This window comes from Pinus tabuliformis, chromosome 8 (genome assembly GCF_031772625.1).
Source record: "Pinus tabuliformis cultivar Carrire ecotype Pingquan chromosome 8, CPIR1, whole genome shotgun sequence".
Lineage (NCBI taxonomy): Eukaryota > Viridiplantae > Streptophyta > Pinopsida > Pinales > Pinaceae > Pinus > Pinus tabuliformis.
Genome location: NC_142294.1, coordinates 422,520,107 through 422,526,555, shown reverse-complemented (window position 1 = coordinate 422,526,555; position 6,449 = coordinate 422,520,107).

The window sequence follows — 6,449 nt, the reverse complement described above, 5'->3', positions numbered from 1 at the left end:
TTAAAGATTGGTTGTGAGTGAGTGCTGCACATTTTCTAAGCTCAAGGCTCACTAAGAGCTAGCACTACGTAATTCCCAAGAAGAAGGCCAATTTCCCTCAATAATTATGCATTTGTCTAAGGCAAGCCTGGAATCATCAAGGGACCAAGTCAAGAGATCGACTTGTGGGTTAGAAAATGAACGAAGTAACCACAAGCCAAGATGAAAATAATAAAGCTCAGTCGAAGCACAAGTACCTAGATAAGTGCAAGATAAGTTGTTGTAGTTTAGAGGTGAGGCTCCAAAATGAAGCATAGGAAAAATTTTGGAGGGTGGTTATAGACGCTACAATAATATTATATGGAAATAACATTTTTCCTTGTCCTATAATTTTCAACAACAAACTTTAAGTTTTTTTTTGCTAACAAGGGCCTCTCCCTTTATTGTGTTTTTTAGGTTAATTTTTTTTCTTCCTTTTTAATGTCATCTCAGAATTAGTGTGGAGTCATCATTTCAATTGCACAAATTTTGGGTTCTCCCTAGGTACCAACAAATCTTATTCTTTTCCTTCTTTTGTCTCTATGTTATAGGTCAAGTTGGATCTAGTGTCATTCTTTGACCTATTATGGTCGTAGCCATCGTTGAAATTATTTTTATTTCATGTATAGGTCTTGATACAGAGTCTGTTGAAGCTTTGTTCCAATCATATGGGATTTAATCTTCAATATCTAGTTATAAACAAGGAACATGTTTACATGTATCTCTTTTTTTTTCGCATTATTCGCTTTAATGACTTGATTATGGCCTTTCAACTTAGCATATATTTTTAAGTACTCTAATTTACAGTGTCCTATAAGTGGTATCATTTGGATTATCAAGAGATAGAGTAACTGTACTATTTCTCAATTTTATTTGAATTTCAAGCTTTCTTCAGTTATATGTGCTTACTTAGTTGAAGTGTGTTATTTATAAGGAATTGGGGCAATTTGAAGCCTAGATATGAAAACACTTTCTATATTCTTTGAGATATAAAAGAAATGCTTTGTCCCAATTGTTTTGGCAATGTGTCATTCTTATATAGTTCTCAGTTTTTAAAATTCTTTCGAAGATATCCATATAACAGATAGATGGTATTGTATGAGCAGAACTGAGTGTTCATTAACAAAAGAGGATATATGCCTAGATGTTTGGTTTTATATAGAACTCTTCATATTATTATTTACTCAAGGAAATTATTGTGCTTATCTACATTTCAAATATCTCACTTTCTTTTATTTGGCATGGTTATGCTTCAATGTATTCTTCCAGTTATCTATACAAGGCACAAATGAATTGGAACACAGTTATTTGTATTTACTCATTTACATACGAATATCACACCTCTTATTTGGTTCTTGGCTTGGAAATAATCTTTAGTTCTAGGCTTATACAAATTTTTGTTCCTTCAAGGTTCTTTTACATAAGGATGGATTGCATGTTGGTAAGGATTAACCCAAAGGTTTCTTCTTGGGTATAACCTTGTAATCTTTCTAACCCTACATTAGATTTGTGTGTGTGTATTCATTAAAACCCTAATCTGAACAACTACTACTTTATCGAGATTATTATAAGTAATTAATCTATAACATAAATTAAACCTTTTTTTCAAGCGACCATATATAAGATAGTTGTTTATTACTCATTTCCATCATATACATATAATCATAAATAATCTTGATTCATAAAATCTTTAAATATCCTAAGCAACCAATCCATTAACTTATTTGAGTGTTCGGGAATATAATAGGAGAAACTAAGCTCCACCTAACCAATGAACTACTTCCTTAACAATTCCCCTTGAGCCTAAAGCAACCCTTCTATTAGTAACCAAACTAATCGCTTTCATAAATTTCTTCCTCAAGCCCTCTTAACATTCTGCTAGATCTGGGTTGATAACTCTTTCAGGTTTAGTCTTTCTGTCCCACTAGAACGTCAATACTCATATTGCATTTTTCTCTCATAGTATGTCTACCTAGTTCCACCCATGACCTTTCTTTCCCATCATGATCATTCTGGTGGTAGAAATCCTTTTAAACATGGAAGATTTCTTTTCTTCAATGTACTTCAAAATTTTCCTTTCTTGGACTACAACTGAACCATAAATTCTTCCTCGCAATTGGGAGCTTCATTACTCATGTGATGACTCCTATTATATTTCTAAATAAACAAAAAAATAAAATAATATTTTATTCATAATAATATATTAATATTTACCATATATCCACCAACACATATATCCATATATCCATATATTTACCATAATCCATATATTTGCCATATATTTCAGCCCACAACACATATATCCACAAAATTTACCATAAATATAACTAATAATATTTTCAAAATCAATTGCACCGAGTATCACACATTATTTCAATCATTACATATTGCATCTGGATTAGAAAAGCTAATGAATACCAACACTCTTGCTAAAACCCGAATATCCAGCCAAAATCACCCACACTGACCTGCTATGAATTTAGTGTGACTTCGAATATTATACAAAGTATTAAAAATAAAATTGAGCTATAAATAAAAATATATTCATTACAAAATTAAATATTAAAATATAAAATTTAGATTTAAAATTATAAATATAAAAGATATTATAAAAATAACCTTTTTGTTTTAACATATGTTATGATTTTAATTTAACATGGAAGAATTTTAAAAGGTTTATTATTTATATATGACAACATACTTTATTAAACATTCCATACAAACAAATATATGTTAGTAAAGGTGCATACCCTATAGAATTTGATAGGCCATCCAAACAAATATATGTTAGTAAAGGTGCATACCCTCTAGAATTTGATAGGTTGTATTTTTTTAAGGATATATTTAAATTTTTTAAATAATTTTTTATTTTTAATTATTAATTTTAAAGAAATAAATAATTTCAAAAAACTCTAATTTTTTTAAATTTTTATTTTTAAATTAATAAAAAATATATAAATCTCAAATTAAACAATTATTTTTTTCTTTAAATTTTATATATTAATTTTATAGTATTTATTTTTAAAATTAATATTTTATATTAACTTTAAGTTTTTTATTATATGAAATTTTTTATAATATTTATTTTCAAAATTAATATATATTTAATATCAATTTAATCATGGTTAGTTTCCTTTCTTTTATAATTTTTAAGCCAAACAATCATGGTTCTTAATTTTTAAGCCAAACTATCACGGTTCATTATAAAAAATAAGTAGATCATAATAAGTTTCTTCTTGAAAATATGGAATATTATTTTAATTTCTAATTTTAATATATTTTATTATTATCTTACTATTAATTAATTAATTTTAGTATGTGCAACTATATATGCTTATACAATATAATAAGGTCATTAATTTCCTATAACACTATAAATTAAAAATATAGATTTAAACATGACAATAGAACCAAACAAATGGAAATAAATATAACCATAATATAAATAAAGCTAATTCAACATAACCATAAATAATAAACACTTGCTTTTCTACCAATTATGCACCACCTAGCAAAAGAAGAAGAATAGTGTTCATCTTAATCATTGGCTTCCTGGTGGGCTAATTCACTCCAATATATGAATCTATGATTTGAGAAGAAATATTTTTTGATATGATTGGCTCTAATTCTTTTCACACATGGTAGTTTCCATTTTCATAGAAAAATTTACACCTATAATGTTTTATTTCTCTCTTAAGCTACACAACCCAAGGAATAAAATACTTACTTTATTTAGTAGTGGCTTAAAATATCCGAACATACACTCTTCATTTTCCCACATTTTCCCAATATAATTTGACATGTTTTCCACAACATTTCTATGACCACTTATACTTAAAAAGAAACTTTCCTAAATTTCCTCAACAATAATTTGAGCTCTCCCCAACCAAATAGTAATTTTAATGCTTCCAATGATTTATTATTCAAATTATCCCACTAAATGCTAATTCAAAAAGACAAATGATTTGAGCAATCTGACATGCTTAATTAACTAAATTCGCTAATCATTCAAACTCTCTCTCAATCTTTCCAAAAAATCATTATAAAAAACTGCACGGAATAAGGTGATACATATTCCTATAAAAAGTGCATATATTCCATATCATGCAATTATTCCCCAACAAATAATGCATGGATTAAAGAAATCCAATTAAACAAGGTTAAGAACATAGGATAATAGGCCATTAATATATAAGATTTTATATGGCTAATTATAATATATCATTATAAGAGTAATGATTACGATTACTCTTTTTATTTATGGTTAATGGTTAATCATTTTTTTATGTCATTATTAATAATGACAAAGAAAATGTTATGATAATAAAATCAAATGAAATCTTATGTTATATATTTTGGTACTTTACAATAATACTTTCCATGAATTGTTTTTATACCAATATGTTTGAACCAATATTCATCAAAGTTTAAGTGGAACTATGACACTGAAGAAAAGGTTAAATGGAGGGTCCAAATTTTAGTATGGAGTTTGAGAAAATAATTGTAAACTCTTTTTTTACATTCTAGTTGCTTTCGTTATTTTATGGATGAGAAATTTGGAGATGCATTATATTCCAAAAAAAATTATTAATTGTAACTTTAAAATTAAAGGAATTATGTCTTTTTTTATATTTTTCTTAAAAATAAATCTTTCTCTATTGAAAGTATAACTATGATTAGCTATTTAATATATAGGAAAGAGTTAAATCTTTAGCAATATGGAAGATAAGAAACTTCCTAAATTTGTTTTAAATTCTAGTTTAAAGTAGCGTACACTAAAGTGGAGATGGTTTAAGGATGCCTAATCTTAACTAAACCATTATGTATAGAGAAAAAAATGGTTTTTGAAAATAAAATAATATTAAAAAATTACTAAATTAAATTTAAAAAATATATATATAATGCTTTAAAATACTAGAAGAGAAAAATTCAAAATATTAGGTGTGTTTCATGAACTTATTTAAGAATTAAAATTACCTTTTTTAGAAAAATATAAATTTAGTACAAAATCATTACAATGTAAATAATCCTTCGGTACAAAATCATTACAATGTAAATAATCCCAAAAACTGATATCTAAAATATAAATATTTTTAAATGAAAAATTATTTTGAACAAGTCTATAATAAAAATTATAAATTGTTTAAAATTTATAATTTATATTATTCATACCACAACGAAAACAAATTAGATGAACAAACATTTCCTGGTTTTAAATCTGCGTATCACTTGAATAGAAAGAACGTTACCTGAAACCTTAATGTCAGGCCCCACTTAGAAATGAAATCTTAATGCAAAATGACGAAAATATAACAGCAGGACAATTTTCCGTGGCTGGTTCGCTTTAATAAAATTTTATCCGTAAGATTGTCGACTGCATGTTTCAAGAACAGATAGAATAGCACATCTAGGGTTTGCAGGAAAAACAGATTGAATCGGAGAGGTACGGTTTGTAAAAGAGATTTAATTCGAAAAGCACGAAAAATTGAGATGTACGTGGAAAGAAATCCGTAATCAGGGAGACAAATTGCTTCGGATTCTGTACTGTTCTTGGAAGTCTAGAAATGATTTTGACATCTGTGCGGTCATTGACCCAAATAACCAACAGGAAAACAGTTGCACGTTGCCCTAGTTTGGAAAGCATTAGTGTATGAAAATTAGGTCAAAAATTTAGGATTTTTGTAATTCTAAATTATAAAATTTAGTAAGATTTTTGTAAATTTAAATTATAATTGTTAAGTTTTAATTTGAAATCTTGTAAAAATTTTAGATAGTGTAAAATGCATTTTTATTACTGAAAATATGATTCACACATTTTTTTTACAACATTTCTTAATTTTCTGACACTTTAATTCCAATAATATTTAACAAGTTAATGACTCTCCTAGTAAAGCCCCAGCAAGTTCAACTTCATAGGAGGGCTTTAATGCTTCTCAACCTGTCTTTACAGTTTGAAGAAAAGATTTCGATGGTTTTGTAAATTTTTCGAGAAAAGCTCTTCACCGTTTTGTAAATTTTTAAATTGTATTTTACTAACAAATCACCTGGTAACCAGCATAACCAGCAATTTGCGCAGCAAGTTATTAGAAAGCAGGTGTATTTGTTTTCATTAGCCTTTCTTCTAAAATAAATGTTTTAGACCAACATTATTATGGTTGGTGATAGAAATAATTGCATCCGAATAATTTAGCTTAAATTTCCATATTATTATATTATTCCCCATTGTAAAAAATAATTACATCATAATAATTCGATTGTTGTGAAACTTCTGATTTTAATATATATTTTTATTTTTTTACTATTAATTAATTAACATGTGTATGTAGTACTATTTATATAGTATAATAAGTTAATTTAATTTTTATAGCACCATAAATTAAAAATATAGATTTAAATTTGAAAATAAAATAAAACAAATTGAAACAAACATA